Source organism: Protopterus annectens, chromosome 3.part0 (genome assembly GCF_019279795.1).
Source record: "Protopterus annectens isolate FY-2018-M chromosome 3.part0, PAN1.0, whole genome shotgun sequence".
Classification (NCBI taxonomy): Eukaryota; Metazoa; Chordata; order Ceratodontiformes; family Protopteridae; genus Protopterus; species Protopterus annectens.
Window position 1 is genome coordinate 1746681645 of NC_056731.1, and position 24122 is coordinate 1746705766.

The following is a 24122-nucleotide window of genomic DNA, read 5'->3' on the forward strand; positions in this document are numbered from 1 at the left end:
CAAGCCTGACATTGTGTAATTGATGCACACAAGGTACTGTATTATCAAAATCATTCCCCATCAAGACATCTGCAGGAATATCCTCAAATACAGCTACCTGCTTGTTTCCTTTTCCACCACTGCAGTCAAGGAGAACCCTGGCAAAGGTATTCGGAATGGGATCCATCCTAAAGCTCTGATTGGAGTGGACTGCCCGGGCAAGTACTGCTTCTCTTTAACCACTGCAGGTCTCACAATAGTTATGTCAGAGGTTGTGTCTCTCTTAGCAGTGCCCTGTATTCCACCCACTAAGATAGGATACAAACTTTGGTGAGAATTTGGTACCCATGTTGTCTCCAGACAACTTACCACTGGCACGCTGTTATTGCCACTTGCTGGCTCCCTCACCTTTTGCTCCCCACATTGCTTCAGTGGACATTTGTATGCTACATGACCCATATGGTTACATTTAAAAATCTAACCCCTGATCCTGGCTGTATACTTGAACTAGTGACTTCCCCAGTTACTGGTAGGCTCTGTTGTGGTGATTTAGGCTGCCCACTATGGGTTCCTTATATCCATGTGCAGCATTGGGTATCTCCTTCTTGTGCAGTGATGCCCTGCTTGCTAAGTAGAGATCCCCTTTTCTCCCCAGCTCATCTGCAGAGTCACACTCCCAGTCTGCCAACCAGATTCTGACGTCATCAGGCAAAGTACTAAGGGCTTGTTCCCTCAACAAAATGTCTTCCAGTCTTTCAACAGTGATATCCTGGCACCCACTCACCGACCTATAAAAATAAGTGTTTAACTCAGCAATATAATCAAATACACTTTCATCTGCCATGCGTCTATGCTCTCAAAACGTTTTTCTGTAAGTTTCAGGTGTTTTATCATGGAATAAGAGGGTTAGGAACTGTACCCAGAGCTTTTGGTCAACGTTATACTGTTTACATACTCTTTCAAATATATAAGTAAAAATATTAAAGTCACCACCTCTGCAAATTGTGGAAGATATTTGCTGACCTTTATTGCTTTTGGGGTCCAGTTATTCCCTTTCCAATTACCTCCATGACTCCAAGAAAGGGTCAACATCTCCCTCTAATATTGTTGCTGCTTTTCTTTTTCTTCAGCTTCAAAATGCTGCAGTTTCTCATTTACTTCTGTCTTCAAATGCCGCATTCTCTCATTTTCTTTGATCTCCAAATGTCACAGTCTCACTTTTTCTTTGATCACCAAATGCCACAGTCTCTCTTTGGTCTCCAAACCTTTGGCCTCCAGTTGACACTTTTTCTCCTTTTCTTTGGTCTCAAACTGACACTGCTACTTTTTTCTTCAGTCTCCCAATGCCACAATCTCTCTTAGGTCTCCAAAGGATGCAGTTTCTGCTCAGTCTCCCAGTATTAGGCCTCACGTTCAAGTCTCTTTAACTCCAGACAGATTTTTAATTCATCTGAGGAAAAGGTGAACTGTCTTGTTTCTGAAGACTGCATACCTCTATCACCACACTGGTTGTCTTCCTGGTCAATGGTCTGCTCTGCAACTGTGATTAAGGCTGAAATAATTTTTTCTGTTGTGAAAATGAAACTCTGAATCTTTGCCTTGTTGAGAGTACACACACCTTCAGTGACAACTACCTACAGGATGCTGAAGTTCAATTGCTATCCCATCGCTATGACACCAATATGTGATGGCCTCTCTTTACCCTAAACCAGCAATCAAGGAGCCTCAATCCTCACTACTGACACTGGTGAGAGACAGTCACTAAGAATAGGAATGGATTTACACAGTATTTTTAGATGCAGCTCTCTGCATCAAACACAGTTTCCCCCAAAAGCACATAGTAAGCACGCTCCACTGGGACTGAACTCTCTGTCTCTGCAGATCCTAAACAAGATTCACTTTGGAACTTTGTGTCCCATTTCCAAGTAGCTGACACACCTCACACACACACACACACACACACACACACACACACACACACACACACACACACACACACACACACACACACACACACACACTCTCCTGGGAAAGGCTTGTAGAGATGTATCAGCTGTACCCCTTTTGCCCAGATGATAAGGTAACCTCACTGCCACCAGTCAACCACTGTAAGGCTCTTACTGAGTAAAATCAATACTAACATAAATGGAAGAGTGTAACCAAAGCAGCCAGGCTTTTTGGAGTGGCCAAGGCATCACTAAAATAAGCACAGGTACTCTCAAGGCATTAAAAGTAGTCTCTAAAACACCAGTTGCAATGAAAGGTATAAAAATATTTAATAATAAATAATAAAATAGAAAACATGATAATACTAAATGTCAACATACAATGAACATCAGAGTATCAATCACAGGATAAATAAAAATAACACAGCTGGACAGATTCAAACAGGTGCAGAAAACACTACGAAAGTAATCTCACTGTATTTCCTGACTGTCTAAAGAATAGCTGTTCTCTAGCTCTAAGATCTGATACAGTATTTGAAAATTATAGAACAATTTCAAAAACTGCTACTCTTCCCTTCCAGAATTTTTTGTTTAAACATAAACATTTAATCAGTTACAATTACACTGCTAATGCATTTTAACACATTTTTAACACAAGCATCTGTACAAGTCAGTGTGATAGTCAAATGACAGAAAAGTATTTACAAAACTCCAGCTAACTATGCTGGCATATGTTACACATGCACTGCCCTGTTCCTGGCATGGATGGCAATACCTCACATCATCACATCCACAAACACTTATTAGGCCTGCATATAGCCTCAAAAAAATTGCAATTCTCCCATGGCGAAGTCCTAGTTTTCAGTGACTGTATAGTTAGGCACTCAGCTTTTACCTTCTCAAAGATGGACAAGGTAAGAGTGAGAATAAGCAATCCATCAGGACCCAGAATTTGCAATGTGACAAGGATTCTTAAATCTCTTCACCAAAAATATGACTTCATGGTTGACCATGTCGTTGGTGAATACTCTTAACAGCTCTACCTTAACAGGGATGCAGAGAGACATGATGGCTGTGTATACACATGTCCAAGATGGGTAAAACTGTAGTTTAACAGTATTCTGGCAACACCTAGAATGATGCTACAACTTAATAACAATATTGCTTCAAACAATTGGCTAATTAACTGCTGTCATTCTAGGGAAACCATTATCTCAGCTTGGAAGACAGTGGCTGACAGGCCAGCCTATTTTACCTGCAGTAGACAGCACTTATCACATCCTAGCTTCTGCATACAGGCTAGAATTGTTGCAGTCTCCTACCCCACATTTCATTTGTAGGTAAAGTCCATGTCCTCAATATTCCAGCATAGCACATTCCAATTCATATGACTTCAAAGAATCACTGCTTAATACCAGGAGTTTAAATAAAAAAGTTCCAAAGATGAAACCGTCTTGACACTTAGGTTCATAGTTTCATAGGTAAGTACTAGGCTATCTGCCTGAGGGCATCTATAAGCCTAGCCAGAATGTGTTGGCTTTCACTGCCCCCTTAGGTTAGTTCCCTGTGCCTCTGTCCAGCAGAGCCATTAGTTCCCTGTGCCTCTGTCCAGCAGAGCCACTGCAGTGATCCCCAGGGTAAATTTTCTGCTTCCCATCCACTCATCAAGGTTTCTCTTAAAGAGTGCTAGCAAGGGGCTCTGCCTAATGTACATTGGAATCCTGTTCCAAAGCATGGGGAGTCTCTGGGACAGGAATCTATCCCTCCAGCATGTCCTATTTATCGTTGTGGTGAAGTTTAGATCCCTAGAGCGTGTGGCTCTCAGGGATTTGTTATTTTTAGGTGGAGCATGTCCATCAATTCTGTGTTGGACATGGCCTTGTATGTCAGGCAGAGATCACCTCTGAGTAAGCAGTATGCAACCGAGTACAGCTGGAGTTTCTTCAGTCAGGCTGCATAGGGCATCTATTTCAGGCCAGTAAACCTCTTGGTGAGGTAATTCTGTGGTCTTTCCAGCTGTTGCAGGTGTCTTGTAAGGTACATCCCAAATGGGGCACTGTACTCTATGATGGGTCTGATGAATGATGAGTAGAGGGGTACAATAACCTCTTTTGTTCTAAATGCGAACCCTTTTGTGATTAGGTGTGCCACATAGAAGGATTTTCTAACCACCTTGGCAATATGATTTTCAAAGGAGAGATTGCTATCTACTTGGGTCCCCAGATCCCTTATTACATTTTCTGTATTTAGGGGACTACCACATATGTGGTAGTTCGCGGGTACTTTGTTTTTTCCAAAGGAGATGACTATGCACTTTTTGGCATTTAGCTTGAAGCTATGATTTTGACACCAGGTATCCGTCTCAGTGAGACCCTTCTGGAGGATGTCTGTATCAGCTGGAGAGTCAATTATGGCCACCATTTTGCAGTCGTCTGTGAACTTGGTCAGCCATAGTCCTCCTGTGCTTACCTGTACCTCTAAGAAGTATATACCGAACAGGAGGCATATCCATATCTGCGTAGTTGAAAAATATGTTTTCATTACATTGATAGTACTCCCTTTATGCTTGCATTCAGCACCAGACATTGTTTCTAATCCTCCAGGAACTTTGGACTCATAACTGTAAATACACATGATGCCATCATTTCTCATCAGATCCTTCAGGATGTCATTCTAGAACTTCTCAAGGTTCTGGTAACTGTGCACAAAACTAAGTCTTGTATTGTAGTGAATTACACGTCCTCTTACATAGGTTCATAGGTGAATACAAGGCTAACTACCCTTGTGGGCCACTTCAAGCATAGCCAATTATCCAATTCATTCAAATTACACTTACCCAATTCCAAGGGCTATAATTTTAAACTACCCAATGGGTTCTAAAAATCAAATTAAATGGTGTGGGAATGGAATCTGCAGCCTTCTGATCTTCCAACACCAAAGGTGAGCATACTACCTGTTGAGCAACGTGTCAATCATTATGTAAGCCTAAATAGTTTGGAAAATATAACTATTAAACCTAATACATTGTTTTAATTTACTTCAGTTACCTATCCATGTGGCAAAACTATAAAGCAAAAAGAAATTTGCAAAGTCATTATTAGATTGTTTTGAAGGGCAGTTCTGGAGAGTAAATTGTACATGTATTCACTAGAGCTACTACTGTTTTTGACCTTATCCTTAGTGCTACTGTCCATGTTTGCAGACCTGTGAGTGCCTCCTCTTCTCTGGTATAATCCAATCACCAGACCTTTATCTTCTCACTTACAACTAATACCACTCCCTCAGTGAACCCTATCACTTTTAGGGGAAGTCCAAAGCAAACCTTTTATTGTTTTCTGATGACATAATCAAGTTTAAAAGTGTCCCCCATAGTTGATTCTCTAGACATAGCTTCTTTCTGATTTCTTCTCTCATCTAAACAGTTGCACAGAGTCAGCTCTTACTATGTAACAAATGTAATGAGAAATTCAAGAATAAACTTGTATAGAGTGTTTTCCATGTAGGATGTATAACAAGAATAAAACACTACTTCCCACATGTAAGAAATCCTGCTGCCCATACCACACAAAGGATCTAAAACTGGTGAGCAAAAACTTTTTTTTCATTAAAAAGTACAAGACTTCATCTGAAATTAAGGATGAAACTTCCATCAAAGCTAACCATAAAGACTTCTGAAGCTGTATAAGGGAACCGAGGTACATTACCCAAAAATGTGAGTATAGCACTCGATACTATTCTGATACTAAGGTCATAGTCAACATTCCTATCTAACAAAGTCAGTTCATGTTTCACCCACCTATTGCTCCCTTAGTCTCCTTGTTTCCCACCAAGCTATACCTTCCCCCAAAATCTCTCCTAACCAAGACACATGCACTATCAAAAGCTAAGAATACTGCCTACCTGGGCCCATCAGTGTACTGGACTCTCTCATATTAAGTGCCAAATATAGCTTTTCCTTCTTCCTTCTGCATCTGTTTAACCTTGGCATTTCTACTGCTTACACAGCATATATTTGGAGACCTGCCATTGAGGTACCATTTTATAAGGGTTGCACATCACTGATCTAAATAATTACAGACACTTAAATCTCACTATCATCATCTGTAAACTCATGGAGCATATCTTAGCTAAGCTTATAAAATATATAGAGAGCCTTCAGACCCTGACTCAGATCAAGTTGGCTTTGTCGTAGGTAGATCCTGTCTATATAGTGTAGTCAGTTTCTTTGATTGGATCACAGAAGCTGTGACTACAGTCTCACTAGCTCAACAGGTAGCATATATGCCTTAGGTGCAGAAGACTGTGAGTTCCATTACCATATCAATTAGTTGGATTAATTGTCCAGTATTAACACTGCAGTGCAGCATAAGCGAGTGCTGTACTCTTAAGTGTGCTGTCCATCACGTAAGATTTTAACCCAAGGCCACATCTGCCTGAGCTGGTGGTAGCTCAGGTGGAAAAAAAAACATCCTATGGCACTTATTGAAACTAGTAAGAGAACTTTCTTGTGTACAAAACAAAAGGTATACACACTTCCACAATATAACGGACAAAAAAGGAAATCAACAAACATAATATACAGCATTTTACACATCATATCTCATTTGTCCATTTTTGTGCTACAACTGATTTTTCAACAGTTCTACAATTTTTATATAACAAATTATCCCAACGAGCAAGCCAGCACTAAAAATGAATTTATCATTTTTATCTCTCTCCACTCTTGAATGTGTATCATACTGTCCATACATCAATATATTAAGATGGATTGATCCTAGATGATATAGTTTATATGTAGACAGTAATTTACCCCAGTAATCTAATATGCTCAGACATGTTAGTCTCCTCTATTTTACATAGATCACATTATCTCTGATATTTGTTTATCTACCTATCTTTGTTTACTGGGAAAGTTTAACTGGGCAGTACCCATTTACTGGGAACGTCTAACTGGGCAGTACCCATTTACTGGGAAAGTCTAATTGGGCAGTACCCATTTACTGGGAAAGTCTAACTGGGCAGTACCCATTTACTGGGAAAGTCTAACTGGGCAGTACCCATTTACTGGGAAAGTCTAACTGGGCAGTACCCATTTGCTGGGAAAGTCTAACTGGGCAGTACCCATTTTCATTGAAGACCTAGGAAGAAAAACTCTTTTTGTTTATATTGCATTATACTTAGTTCCAGTAAAACATGGAGTAATTACATTTCTATTTACATTTATACACATATAGTACTTACATTTATACATTCCAAGATTTTGCAGAGGTAGAAGTTACTAAAGAGATAATATTTTATGCTTCATAAGACACATAATCTCTAATCTCTGAGATAATACTTCATACTTCATAAGCCCTTTAATGGGTAATTTACCTAATATCAAATGCCAGAAAAAATACTCTACATTCAAATCTTTTTTTTTATCTGATCTGTCTTTTTTAATGAGAAGTTTATTAAAATCACTCAAAGATTGTCAAGGTCTTTCATAATAATGTTTATCCGTAATCTGTTGATGCCACAGCTTTCTTTTAGGTAAGGCATTCCTCGTATTAATCTTCCAATGTTTGATTTTTCACCATATGCAAAGTTTTGTGTTTTCCACTTAATAAACTTGCCTACCAATCAGTATGCTTACTGCACAATATATTTCCAAGGAGATTTGTTTGTTTTATTTTAATTTTATATAAAACATAATATAGATAAATTGAGACTATGTGTACAATAAGGTTTATTAATCCTCTTCTTTACACATGATACTAGCCCAAACAAACTCAAAGAAATTTCTAATAGTCTTATTTAATTTGTTTTATGTTAAGGAAGTACCAAAATAAGCTATTTATTTTAATAACATAAAATGTAATATAAATACTTTTTATAAGCTAATTTAGGTACTATTCATTGGCTTAATAGAAAATTTATACAGTCAAAATTATTATTCCTGCTATAATGGAAATATAAATTATTTCTAAATGTTGGACCTAATATAGTAGCTTTATTCTAGTTGACAGGTATCATAGCATCTGTAGAAACTTTACCATTTCCATGGCATTTGTTCAGATTAAAGAATAATTTCATAGCATTACAAAAATATACCAAACTACCATAAAAGGCAGATATCCAACCCCCATAATTTAATATGATATTTAAATCATTCGCATAGGATAAGCAGATAGGAATATATACATTTTGTGATATCTCTAATCTTGCAGCTGGAAAACTTATTGTGCAGTTATCCTGTATGGCTGACATAACTATTCCACATAATAGTCCACTCAGCATCATTCCTGTCTTTACTAACATATTTTTTTCCAAGCCAGCCATTAACTAATGATTTAACCCTTGATTACTGATAAAATTCTGTATAATATATATATTTTTTCAATTATATCTAATTAAAATGGTACATTGCATATCATGAGAAACTGTATTGTGTGGGTTTTGAATGTCTCATCCCAATAACGTATCATTTTAAAAAAAATAATATCATAGAGTACCTCTGTATTTTTCATTTTGACTGCATAAGTACCTTCATAAAGCTTTGGTAAAAAAAAAAAAATGTAAAATGGTAATTGTTAAAACTTCAAAATCACAAACAGAGGTCCAAGTCCACAAATGGTAGCAATTAGTTTATTGACCAACAGAATGAGCGCTCATTCTGTTGGTAAATAAACTCATTGCTACTATTTGTGGACTTGGACCTCTGTTTGTGATTACTTAATCTGTTGACCAATATTTAAAAAAAAAGATCTTACAGTCAGTATTACTCAGAGTCAAAGGTATCCAGTTAGTAATATCAGGTCTATCTCCTTTCTTATATACAAAATATATAAATATAACACTTTCACAAATATCAACACTCAATTTTTCTTTGTGAAGCCATTTGTTTAAAATTCTCAAATTTTTCTAGATAAATCTGTATCAATGCATTATATGTATGGAAGGCCATCTGGACAAGTTGACAACTCTTTAGGAACTGTATGAAAAAACTATATTAAGTTCATCCAAAGTGATATTTTTATCCAGATATATCTGTTCTATATTTGACAGTGTTTTCACTTTTCAGTCTATTGAAACCACAGAAAAAGGATGATATATCTTTTCAATATATTGCTACATATATTTGCCTATAAAGCATTTTATTAATTATTTTCGTAATTTAGAAGATCTAACAACTTCCTATAGTTGCGATATTTAGTCTATAATATCATTCCAACATAATTGAATATCATATCATGATAATTAATTTGCATTATATTTAATATATGTTTTTCAACTTTATACAATAACTTTTTATATTTTTTTTCTTAAACATAATTTGCTGTGTCATTCCAGAAGCATAAAATGGATACATTGTAATATATCATGTACAAAAAAAGTAATTCCTGTAATTTTTAGATATCAATAGTTATCACCCACCCCTTAGTTTTTTAATACTTTTGCCTTCAAATATGAAATGTGTGTTACAATAAGGCAGCATGATCAGTGAAAGATCACTTTAATAAATCAAAGTTGTATAAGACAATATTTTCAGAATGTGCAAAAAATTCAGTTTCAGTTTGCAAAATTCCCTTTGTGTATTTCAATCCCATTAAAGTTAACTGACCACATTGCAATATTTCATTCATAATTAGTATATCATGCTTAAGTCTACCTATTCTTTATAGTAAATGGCAATTTGTACATCTCCATAGAAAAACAGGAATATTTGTAACTACATAAGGTTTTAATTTTTGAAAAAGCTCTTCTCTTCCTGATATATTTAAAGAACCATATAAGCATGTTACATAGCAGTCACACTAAGTCACAGACAGCAAGGCATCATTGGTTCTACTGTGATAAAAATCTAGTAATACAAAAAGTGCATTGTAAACACCACTACATAAAATTTCACCAAAATACCAAAAATGTTGTGTCCCTAATAGTATTCAACTTACTGCTGCTGAACATCTATTAATCTTCCAAAATCTAATAAACATATAAAGTCTATAATTGTATGTCTTTTTTGCCTTGATAATACTATTAACCTTTAAATTATGGAAAATAATATTATCCCTTCCCTTATTGCTGGAATTGTTAACTCCGGGTCAATATCAGAACAACGAAAGCGCATATGTGCGACTACATAAAAGTGGACACATAATACACAAAACCTATAAACAGCGAATGGCCACATAATCAAATTTTTTCCTAGTGAAAAAATTCACATGGCCATTTGGAAAAAATAAAAATTAAAAACCATTATCAGGTGAGGGGCTTCACACCCCACACTGCCCCAATGTGGGGGGCTGTGCACCCCCCCAATTAAATATACCAACTACGAGATTGCATTATAGCAAAGGAAAGGGCAACTCCATGTAGTTGGCCAACTATCTCCTTGCCTTTTGACATATTCACTGAATCGCTTAAATGTGGTTTGATGAATATGTGTCTCTCTTTACGTGTTTGCTCAAAAGCAGTTCCGAGCTTCTAATATAGACCTGTTAACTCCTTGTTTCAACTTCCTTTTCTTAACCTTCTTTCTAGTGGTAGTTGTTTTTGTATCACTGACATTGCTCACATTAGCTTTCAGATTATCACTAATAATTAAATGCAGTTTACTCTCGTTATCATCAGATTCTATATTATTCTGAAAAAGCTCCTCGTTTTCAACAACCATCTCTGCACAGTTAGTTTTTCAGTTGTCTGCATTGGGGTTTCTGTGTCATTATTTGGTAAAATTGTTGCCTCTGACATTTGATCTTTAGTCTCTATGTCAACAATGTAAAGAAAATCAAAGCAGAGATGACCTGCTGTTTTACATTTCATGTATGTGATATCACAATTTTTATAGTATGCTCAATTTCGCCACATACAGAACACCTGAACTTATCACATTCATTAATATGATGATTATATGTACCACAATAAAAGCTTTTTTTTTACGATGCCTTTATATTGCACATATGCTCGACAACCATTTCTAGTCATGCTAGGGATGTGATGAATGGCATCTTCCCCGTCAAGTCATTAAGAGCTCCCAGCTACCTGGCCAATATACTTATGATCAAGTCTTTTTTTAATGTCATGCACAGCAATACAATGTGTACTGAAATAATGTTTAAAATCAATTGCAGTAACTTTAGCATTTCAAAACTGGAGGAAATGTGTGTGCTTTATAGGATATATTAAGTCCAGTAAGTACATAGTTAGTCCATGGAGAGCATATTTTGTAAATCACAACTATTCAGAAATTTTTCAGCAAGAATTAAATTTTCAAAAGTTACACTACCAAAAGTGTAATTTCCAATATTTATAAGAGTGTGAATGCCTTTTATATTAATGCCTCATGAGAAAACTAAATTGTCCCATACTTTTTATCAATATGAGCAGGTAATTTTGAAGATCCTTTAAAAGAATTAGTCTGTTCCTTCGATCTAGAAGATACAACTGCAACATACATTGAATTTGTATTTTGCAAGTCACATAGACTAACCATTTCATGTTGTCACTCAGAAGTTTGCCAAACATAACATTCAGCAGTGGGAGAAGATTTAAAATTTTCTGACGTTACCTTCTGTAGTAGTGTTTCCGTTTTTTCTAATTTCCCCATAATTTGAGTCCATGATGCTGTACCCTTCTCTTGGAATACATCTTCCTGTAGCATGCATTCATGTTTATCACTAGATAATCCACCTTCTGAAATGCAGGTAATCTGAATGTCATCCTTAGAAATATCAACACCATTCAGTATATTGTCTTTATCTATGTCACCTTTTCACTCCATGCTGCAGCCACCCTATGGACTGCTGCAGTCTCACCAGAAATTAAAAGAGCAGGGGAAGTTCTCCGATGTCCTGGCCAAATTTCCCTTAGTACGAATGCCTGGAGTCTCCCCTGCAAAGAGGCTACTGGCCTAGTGGGAGTAACCTGGTCAGCAAAATTTAAAAAAAAATGGGCCACCCTGCAAGCTGTCTATCTGGAAGTAACTAAAGCATTCAATACAATCCCTCCATGCAGGTATTATCAACAAGCTCACTCAATTCAACATTAACCCCTACATCATCTATGTATAGACAGCTGAGTCACTGATAAAATTCACACAGCATTGCTGATAGTACCTCTTTCATACAAAAAGAACATTACTAATGGTGTCTGTCAAGGCTGTCTCTTGGGTGCTCTACTCTTCAGCATCTATTTTTCTGACATCAAGGTTGAAGTCAAAGAGCTATGGCTGACTAAGTTTGATGATGACTGCAAACTGGGTGCTGTTGTACACTCCCCTACAAGTACTTATATACTTCCACAAGGTCGTGATCAGGCTAGTGTAAATAAAATGAGCAAAATCAAATGGCAATAGAGAATAAATACTTCTTATTATCCCAGTACTTTGGTAAAACCTTTGTAAGATTATAAAGAAGTAGCAACGTGCATCCATATTTAAAAATACAAGTAAAATGGCAACTTTAATTATCTATTTACTATTTGATTACCAGGTAGGTGGGCTGCCCTGAAGAACCTTTTCTGTCATGGCCAGTTACTAACCAGTTACAAGATGACATCAATTAATAGTTAAAGTTAAATAATTAGTAGGCAAATATTTGTGTATAATGCATGTATATATAGTGTTTTGTCAGTCATTCTGTCTATAATATTATTTATTGATTATCTTTATAGCCTCAAGCTGATGATGATATTTATGTTGTATTAATGCATAGGTTCATAGGTTCATACTAGGCTATCTGCCCTAGGGCATTTATAAGCCTAGCCAGAGTGTGTTTGGCTTTACCATTTTAAATTAATTTTGCTATGCCCTTTGAGGTTAGTATACTGTGCCTCTGTCTAACTGACACAGAAGTCATCCACTCATCAAGATTCCTCTTGAAGAGAGTCAATGAGGGTTTATTCCAGAATCTGTCCCTCCAGCATGTCCTATTTATTTCAGTGCTGAGGTTCAAGTCTCGCATGTAGCTTGATGGGATTTGATTTATGTCCATCACAGATCCCCTTTGATCCTCTTGGTGAGGTACTTTTGGGTCTCTAAGGTAAAAGGCATTGTACTCAATTATGGGTCTGATGAGGGATGAGTAAAGATGTGAATCCTTCATGATAAATGTTTTATCAACTTGGGTCCCCAGGTCCTAATTACTTCTTCTGTACTTAATGGATTACATGGCTCTGGAACCAGTTGTCTGTTTCTATGAGGCCCTTGATGCTTGGGATGCCACTGTAACTGGTTTGGAGTCTGACATGGCTCCAGCAATTCTAACCATGTGGGTTCTGTCCATCTAGTGACATAGGGGTGGCTGTGTGGACCACCTTCCCTAAGAGGCAGGATCTGCCTTAACAAAGCCCAATATCTTTATTTATAAGGTCCATGATGATCATTTCCATAGGAAAGTATATATTGCATTTTGTATTTCACTTTGCATATAAAGTCATCTATCTGTTATCCTTACTCGATCTGAGACTGAAATAAGTCCAATTGGATCAGTGCTCTACCCTGAGTAACAAATTGAAAATAAATAAATAAATAAAATAAAGTAATTAAAAAACACTTCCAACTGCATGCTATATTTAAACATTTAGGTTTCAAAGTGTTATATTTTAAAATATAAACAGACTCCTTCTACAAAGTTAATCTTTTAGTCACCCACCCATTTAACATAAATTTCTCTAATTTTGTGGATTTTAGACTAGTAGCATCTGCAACACTATGCTGCAAAAAGTAAGCAGCAATAGAACTTTCTAACATTTCTCTCTTAATGTATCTAAGATGTCCTTGCATTCCTATCTTGAAAGTATGTTGTTTCTTCTGTAGAAAAGCATTTATAAGGGCATCAGAAAGCTTAACTCCTCCTTCTGTTTTGTAAGAATAAATACATATATAATACATATACAATATGTATACTACAAAGGAAGGTATTTTATGATCAGGCTGATATCTGATGCTGTGACCGCAGGCTGAAGATTAATGCTAGGAAATGCAGTGTGGTTTTATTTGGGAAGCAAGACTTCCTTAGCTCATGCCATATTAAGGACACTCACCTGAGGACTAACACAACTATCAGAGATTTGAGTACCTTCGTCAGCAATAAGTTGCAGTTTTACCACTATGTTTTAATCCTGGTCAAGAAATCATTGTATCTAACATGATTTATTTGCAAATATATTTCTTTGAAGAACAAAGAAGTCATAATTCATTACACCCGTTATTGAATACAATGCCCCATTGGCATGCACCTCTCTCAACTAGAAAGGCCCCAAATATTCCTAATAAAGACAATTATTGGACTAATTCCATAAGCTACACTGGTAGTTTAAAAAGTCTTCTCACTATATTCCATGGCATATAGTTTTCTTCATGGTGATATGTGTCTCATCAACCACACCATGAAGATCATTTCCTGCTTGAACACCTTCACATACAGAAGATCTTGGCATCACAAACGCTTGCAACAAAATACTTTACCCTTCATTGGAATATAAATATGATCTGCCATTGCGACAGAATTCTCACTCTGTGTTTCCCTTATTTAAGGAATAGACTTCCTGTGCATGTCCGACAACACTGGACCAGTTTCAATAACTGAATATGTATTAGTAAATTCAGTCTTGAGATATTATGTATGACTGTCTTTGATATGGGCAGCTGATACTTTTTGAGTATGTTGTTCTTACAATGGCTTGACTTCTCAGTAGCCATCTAGACTGCATGCCAACATATATCTATGACTCTATGAACCTACTTCTCATTGGTTTAAAGTGCAAAGCAAAATGTCATAACTCCACTAGTGCCCCCACACACCATGCCTTATTTATTTCACAGCTCCATTCACAGATTGGATATAGAATTTAATACCACATCTTGTCAACATGTATGCTTCACCTGAAAAAATGCAAAGCACAATGTCAAAGCTCTACACTGGAAATAAAAATACTACAATGCAAAATCTTGCTTTTCAGCATGATTTTAAAGTACTGTGTGTTATTTTTTTTCAGTAAAATACAATAAGGATGCCAGAGCTCCATTTAACCCTCCAGATTGTCACACTTCAACTCAGAGAAGCACAGTTTTGGGTATGTCACAGTACTGATCTCTAACCCACAATAACACAGTGTTGTTAAATATGTGTTGTGTCTGATAAAATGCAAAGCAGAATATCGTAGCTTCAGTCAGATAAGTAGTACAATGTCAAACACACACACACACACACACACACACACACACACACACACACACACACACACACACACACACACACACACACACACACCTGTAATCAGATGCACATATTCATTTTTATCTAAAACCAAAAAGTATAAAAACCAACAGATACATAAATCATTTGCTAAGAGCAATGCTGCACTTTTTAGTGAGCATTATGGGGAAACAAACCTTATAGTAGTTAGGGTAGGGTCATCCCTGGGTCTTTTATTATTTCCTTATAAGGCTCATATATATATATATATATATATATATATATATATATATATATATATATATACTATAGATTTTTAGTTGACATTCTGATTTTGTGGACTGGGAGAGAGGAAGAGGCAGATGTGTTTCTTGAATATGCTAACAATACTACAAATTTTCTAACTTTTACAAGTACTAAAGGAAAGGAAATGGTTAATTACTTGGATGTACATTTGTATAAGGACATGAGTAGTAGGAGTTATGAGTCATCAATCTATAGGAAACCAACTTATTCGAATAGCTTGTTACATTTTGATAGAGAACATCCATTTTGGCAGAAGAGAAATCTTATCAAAGGACAAATGTTTAGGGTATCCAGATACTTTGTATCTGATGAAGTTCCATTTTGTTTGAAAGTAATTAAAGGAATGAAAGCGCTTATACAGCCTTTCTTGGAATATTGGAATACTTTTGTGTGGCTTCCTTACTTAAGAAGTACTTCTGGTGCCTTGTTTTTATGATTACTGGACATTTCTTTTGTGTTTTGTGGTTTGTGAACATGCTGTTGGCACTACAGGAGGTTTCGGGTAAGGAAAGTGCACTTGTATACTTGGACTGGTGCTTTCCCGCTGTTTAAATTTGCTGACGGTTTTGTGGTTGGAGAAATGTAAAAAGTATGCAGCAAGAAGAAAAAGTTACTTTAACCCAGTTATTAGCATTGATAAACGAAACCAATGCTAAAGTGGACTTGGTTTGTGATAGTATGAAGGATTTCAACAATAAAAATGAGAGGTCGAGAGGAACGAGTGGAAATACTAGTTTGGCTGATAGTGGAATGGCTGGTGGATGTGTTTCCTATTCGAGGGCGTTGGTGGAAGGTGATCCTCCTATTGGTGAAAATGGCAGAAGTAGGAGGTTGCAAGAAGAAACAAGGTTGCCGCAACAAAATTCATTTGTTAATAATAATGATTATTTGAGCTGGCTTAACAAGGATTTGAAACCAACGGGTAATTCCCAGGAAGATGTGATATCGGAACCAGAACCTGTGGTCGATTTAAGGCAGAAGATTTATTGGCTGGAGAAAGCACTAAAGAAATTTAGAGGTTTGCAACTAGATAATGCCTTTTTTGAAGATTGCATGAGGGTGTGTCGTGTGCCCAAAGGTCTGAGGATGTGGGACTTCCCATACAACTTACTAAGTGGTTCTGTGTTACATCAGGAGCTACTGGAGCTATGTGACCTTGGGGATGGAGTATATGTGGCTGTTAACTCGGGACAACCAGCGGCATTAACAGTGCTTAAGGAAGAGATTGTGCACTTACACAAAGAGATTACTGAACATGAGGTGTTCAGCTGTAATGAAGGCTTATACCAAAGTGTTTTTGGAAAGGTAGAACAACATGAAAAAACCATCACGGTTAGGAAAAGTAAGAAGCTTAAAAGGGACAAAGAGGAGTATAAAAATAAGAAAGCGTATCCCCCTCCTAGGAATAATGTACAGCCGAGAGTGTCGTTTGCAGAGGTGAAAGAACAGGACATTCAATTACCATTTGATGAAGAGTGTAATGAAAGAGAAGTTTTTAGAGAGTCCATTGTCAATTCTAATGGTGGACAGGATTTTCATGAAATGCCGAGACATTCAGCAAGGTTAAAAAGCAAAAATGGCCAGTGGACACCAAGGAACAAAGGCCAGAACCGCGGGAGGTATCGAGTGCAGCAGGGGGGTCGGGGCAGATGGCAAGGAGAACCCCTGCGATACCACCAGCGGTAAGTGTACCATTTAAAAGGGGTACTGTTGAGACTGCTGATGATTTCTTTAAAATACAACTAACTGATGACAATGGGTGCAGTACAAATTGTGCAGGGGTAGAAGGCCTGCTGAATGACTATTCTGAGATGACTGCTCATACTGAATGTAATGATATTGTTAAAGATTATACAATGGAAGGTAACATATACCATACAATGCATAACCATATAACTGCCCAAAATGCTGATAAAAAAATAATGAAACCTGTTAATAATTTGATTAAAGTGTATGCAGGCGATATATCCGGAGTCAGTGTAAATATGGCTGTTGTAAATAAACCGATGAATGTTATTTTTCAGGGGCTGAAGGGGATGAATGTTATGATATTGATGATGTTGACGCTTTAATGGATAGTAACACACTTTGAAATATGTATGATGATATAACCACTCAAAATGTTTGCAAAAATGTAATTAAGTTTGCCAATAATTTGGTAGAAGTGCAAGCAGATGACAATCCTGATTACTGCATAGACATTGATGGTTTGACTAGACTGATAAATGTTATTTATGTAGGGAATGAAGGGTTTGAATGTTATGGTGTAGAAGAAGATGTTGGAAATGTTAATGTACAAAGAACAGTGCATGAGGAAATTATGGTTCAAAATGACTGTATTGATGTATCGCATTTTTCTGAAAGTGCAGGGAACTTACAAAGAGATACTAACGTTTGTGTGTTTGATGAAATTGGTCAGTTAAATTTGACAATGGACACTCTAGAATTAGATGAAAGTAAAGTTATAGCTAGTGAATATAGAGGGTTGAAGATATATAACTACACCAATGAGGTGTTGGAAGTGCATCATGGAGAATTATTATCAAAAGGGTTTACATTTGTTCCTAAAGGACAGAATTATGAGGTGGATACCATATTGGATATTAAGCTGTTTTCTAGATTAATTAACTTGAAAATATTATTGGAAAAGGGTGAAAGAAGTGAAGATTATGACAATAGACATATAAATGGATCCCTGTCTAGGAAGAGTAAATACAACCCCCCCTAGTTCCCCCAGTTGCCATTTTTGAAAAACTAACAGAAATGTAAGTTAGGAACCTTTTTTGTAAGCAAAGAAAACATAGGTGTGACAATTTAACTAAGGATGAAGACCGTGTGTTGAGGGAATTAATGAAGAATCATAATATCAGGGTTATGAAACCCGATAAAGGGGTGGGGTTGTTATAATGGATCAATATGATTATACCAGTAGAATGTTAAGACATTTAAACAACAGTGAATTTTTTACTCCAGCTTCCATGAATGAAATTAATATTTTCAATAGAAGGTTGGATTTTATATTGGAAGACCTTTTTCAGGAATACAGCTTTACAGTGGAAGAAATTAAATTTTTGAAAGTGGAACATCCAAAGGTTGCTTCTTTTTTTGGGATACCCAAAATCCATAAATCTGTCACAGATCCACCGATGAGACCTATAGTGGCAGGGAGAGGAAGTAAAACTGAGCCTTTAGCTAAGATGGTTGATTTTCACTTGAAAATTTTTTTGAGGGGAAAGATCACGTTCTCAAGGATTCATGGCATTTGTTGAGGAATCTAGCAGAGGTTGAATTTAATGAGAAAGTGATTTTTTTTAAGTATTGATGTTATGGATTTATACCTAAGTATCCCCCATGAGGAAGTTATGAAAATGTTCCAAAATGCGCTTAGGGAGGGTACTAGGTACTCCAGTGATTCAGGTTACGTACTATCAACCCTTATGGAACTAGTACTTAGTAATAATTTTGTCTGGTTTCAGAGTGAGTATTTCAAACAGACTCAGGGAGTGGCAATGGAAGCTGTAGCAGCTCCGATTTTTGCAAATGTAGTGTTATGGTACTGGGGAAAAAACTTTGTATTGGAATCGAGGTTCAAAACTAGTATCTATAGATACTAAAGATTTTTAGATGACATTCTGATTTTGTGGACTGGGAGAGAGGAAGAGGCAGATGAGTTTCTTGAATATGCTAACAATACTATGAATTTTCTAACTTTTACAAGTACTAAAGGAAAGGAAATGGTTAATTACTTGGATGTACATTTGTATAAGAACATGAGTAGTAAGAGTTATGAGTCATCAATCTATAGAAAACCAACTTATTTGAATAGATTGTTACATTTTGATAGTGAACATCCATTTTGGCAGAAGAGAAATCTTATCAAAGGACAAATGATTAGGTTATCCAGATTAACTAGTGAACATGAAAAATTTGTGGAGGAAATTGGCACCCTGAAAGAGATGTTATTTGCTAGGGGATACCCTAAGATATTGGTTGAGGGACAGGAAAGATATGTGACAGAAAGAAGGATGGATTGTTATCCACCCCTGCTAAAAAATCCGAATGTGGCAATGGGTGGACAAAATACACAAGAGGGCTCATTTAGTTGCACCTTAACATTTGATGAGCACTCAACAGAAATTCGAAGAATATTAGAAAAGATTTGGAATGGAGTGTTTGGTGCTTTTGGTCTTATTGATAAGTTAGGCCTTAGCCCTAGGATAGTATACAGAAGGGGTAATAATATGAAGACCCTTTTTGAAAGAAGTCAAAATAAGGGGAATAGGATGTTGATGGGGAAGATGAGTACTTGTGGATGTTGCAGGGAATGCAGATTTATATATGAGACAAGGAACTTGACTATTGACGGTTATGATAGGGTGATTAATATAAATGGTAATTATAACTGTAGGACTAAGGGGGTTGTATATGTTGCCCTATGCCAAACCTGTAAGGCCTACTATGTAGGCAAAAGAAAATGAATTGAGAAAGAGAGTATACCAAAACAATTATGCTATTAAAAAACAGGAAGGTACGAATGCCCTTTATAGGCATAGTGTTACGTGTAAGGAATTTAAAAAATGTAGGTTTTGTGTGATGGAGAAGTTTAAAAAACAAGAGAGAAGAGTCAGTTGGTCTAATTTTCTTGAATTTAGGGAGACCTTTTGGCAAGTATTATTGAATGCAACCATGAAACCAGGCTTAAATGATAGAATATCAATTAATAGTATGCTTAATATGAGAGTAGAAAATATTTGAAATTAATTGGTAAGCAAGAGTAATAAGAGTTAGGTATATAATTATTAGAGTTGAATGTAAATAGTAGAACATCTTGATAGTATGGTTAGTGTAGATCTTAAGCTAGTAACTGGGTTAGTAGTGTAAATAAATTAATAAACAAATTAGCGGGAATAGCACATTAATTTATATAAATAGTAGGTAGGAAGTTCCAAGTAGAAGGTTTTTTAATAAGAATATGTGTGTTTTTACTGTTTAAAATTGAATGATTTTTATTAATGTGTTATAAGGATGAATTTTTAAATGGTTGCAAATCAAATGACATGTAATGGCATTTAAACAGGGGGAAATGATGTATTACTTTGTATCTGATGAAGTTCTGTTTTGTTTGAAAGTAATTAAAGGAATGAAAGTGCTTATACAGCCTTTCTTGGAATATTGGAATACTTTTGTGTGACTTCCTTACTTAAGAAGTACTTCTGGTGCCTTGTTTTTATGATTACTGGACATTTCTTTTGTGTTTTGTGGTTAATTATATACAGTCAATAATTAGGACAAAGGATATCAAATAACATATATCAGGAGATACTCACATAAGTTTAATATGATGTCTGTGAAGAGCACATAAATCCATTCAATATGTTCTCACTGTTTGTACAATGGAACATGCTCTGTGACATCATGGCAGACATTACACTGCATGCCCATGGCTCCCTCAGATCTATTTATCAAACAGAAATGTCACAGAAAGAAAAGAATATCAGTCCTGAATGGTTACATGTATCATCTAGAATGGGCAATTAAGTTATGCAAATATTGGGTTTGGAATTTGCCAGGAAAAATGCAAATGTAGGTAACTAAATGTGTGTAGCAAATGACAAAGAAGTAAAGACTGTTGCCTACCACCATATAAATTATACTTCTGACGTGCAAAGATATAGTGCATGTTATAATTTAAAACAAAGGGCCACATTGTCAAGGGACACACTATGTTTGTTGAGTGACAATGTCATGCCACTACTTTAGATTATGCCCTTACCCTGCCTAGCAGGAAAGCTATGCAACAGCAAGTCAATAGAGTCTATCAAAAGTATTTTGTGGCTAGTGCTGGTTAAGATATGTCATTTGACAGTTTAAGAACATCAGATTATCTTCTTAAAATGGTTGCTTCATTAAAAAAAAGGTATGTAATGCTTAGTCACATATCTGTGTTAGTGTTTACTACACTGGATAACTTGAATGACCTAAGTTGTGCCACCATTTCACTTATGGATGGAACGTTTTAACAAAAGGAAAGTTATGTAGACAATTGTATAGTGTCCACAACGGACTACTTACTGTGGAGCTACTAAAGATAGTACCACTTCTATATTGCTTAATGATGAATTAATCTTTGAAATCATATAATTATATATGACATTGAATGTCTGACCTTCTTACAAGTAATGGCTTAGATGCTCACGTCAAATATGTTTTATATGGCTTTGAAAGAACCACAGTTTAAAGCATTAAAAATAACCTCAGTGGTGCTGTCTCAAAGGAATGTTTGTTCTCTTTGGACAAAACATGTAGCACAAAGTGCAAAATCTAGGAGTAGCAAGTCTGTATGGGTCATCTGTAAATTTTCAGCTTGCTGAGAAGAAACTTGTTGCTTTAGCATCTTTAAGGGAGGAAGATTTGTTGCCTGCATTCTATGATTTACATGACAAAAGGGGAGGACCTATTAAAATATTTTACTGAATGATGTATCTTAAGGAAACCCCGCAAACTGGGTTTATGTCAGTAGATCGAGTTTTTGGAAACTTGAACTTCATATGGTCGAGACCATGTGTTCAACTTTCTGAAAACCTGCATTAAACAAAAAAAACAAAATCTATGTTTTTGGAGGGAAGCAAGCCTCGGTGTACCTGCAAATAATGTATACCAACACCAAGATTGCACTACAGCAGGGAAAAGCTTAAATTCTCAGATTCCCACTGTACAGCAGTCTCCATACAAATGCTTCAAATTTTCAAAAAGTCAAGTCTGGTCTCGACCATATGAAGTTTGATTTTACAAAAACGTGATCTTCTGACATAATCCCTTTAAATTCTAAACAAGAGCAACTGTTTTTGCTAGGTTTCCTCCCCTATTCTCCACTTAATTTTAGAATATCTCAGTATTAAATGACCTCTTCCAGCCACAGACTAAAAATTCATTGGAGGTATGGCACAGATTTCTAAGATTCCTGTTAGGGAAAAGGATAACTGATTTTCCCTCAGTGATGTCTGTTCTAGCTCATTGGCAAAATACAGTTGACAAACTGAGGGTGAATGTTTGTGCTGGATGTCCTCTGTCTCCTAAGTAGAGGAGACTAATGCACAGGCATAAACGATTTCCGTATGTTCAATGACACAAAATAGAGTGCAATACCCAGGGTTTTTTTAAGCTATCTCTCTGCTTTTGAAGATATAATTGTAGAGTGTATTCTGTTGTACTGGCACATTTGTTTGTAACCTCATATAAAACATTGTTCATGGATGTAGGTTACATACATTACAGCACTGGACTTTCACTGTGTATTCCTTATGTTCTTTATTTTTTTGAGGAAACTTCTGCATTTCTTTGATAATAACATTCCATCCATTCTTCTTGAGAGCAGGGGTGTGGATTTTCACTGTGAGCACTATAATTTATGCTCTGTCACTGGCTTTAGGTGTTGGGTGTTGGGAGTTTAGTCTGACTTTCCTTCTTTAGATATTTTAAGGTTCAACATTATGGACTTTCAGGCTACTAGTTTTTGACATTGTCATCTCAAAATTTCAATACTCAACATTTTAAAAAGTGGATTATTAGAAATAGAACCATTTGGGGGAGTAGCCAAGATGGCAAGCAGTTACCAGCATAACATTTTATTCTGCCTCTTTTCAGTTACTATGACAGGAATATTTAGATTTAGTGCCAAGAATTTATACACATAAGTATATTTATTTATCAAAAATAATTTAGTATTGAAACTAAGAAGAAAGAACAAGTTTTTGAGATTTGTTAAGTGTTTATCCTATCAGAAGTCTTTCAGTTAGATCCAGTCATGAGTCACTCTAAAGCTTCTATTCAGGAAAGTGTAATGAAGAAAGATCTACAATCAATCATTACAAGTATTTAAGACTTTTCAGTTAAAATGGATAAGTTGGAAATAAAAATGGACAATAAAAACAGGACAGTAAGAAACAACTGCATTTAATTAATGAAGTTATTAAGAAACATTTAGATCAAGTTTCCTCTATGGAAGAAACAGTAAATTACATGGATGGAAGTCTGACTGAAAATGAAAATCAAGTTGAAGTTCTCCTAAAGCAAACAGTTTACTCCTGGAAAAAGTAGAAGATTTAGAAAGCAGGTCCAGGAGAAATAATATTAGAATATATGGATGCCAGAGAAAGAAGAAGGTAACAACATGATACAATTTATAAATACATGGTTACCAACAACTTTAAACTTGCCAGAATCACTTTCCTTCAGAATAGAAAGAGCTCATATGTCTCTCTCTAACATTTTTTCAACAAATAATTCAACTACACCAAGATCCATAATTGTCAAATTCCTGTCTCCCCAGGATAAAGACTTGGTATTAAAACAGCCTGGTCACGTTCTCCAATAAAAATAAATGGAAGAAAGCATATGATTTGAGAGTGATTATACTTCTTCAGTGATCTCTAAGAGAAAAGCCTACTTTCCTCTAATTAAAAATCTAAAGAAGTCAAACTTCCAGGTTCAACTTATATTCCCTGCTAAAATCAAGTTTTTCTTTTGGAAGGTCAAAAAAATTTTAACACGCGTAATGAAACTCTTGATTTTGCACATAAAAATGAACTTTTAGACAAGTCAGAAGAAATAGATTGGTCATTAGCTAGAAATGGATGGACAGCTATGAAAAAAAACCCAGTAAAACTTTAAAGAAAAGTAATACCTTTTTCTTCATTTTTTTTTCTATTGTGTT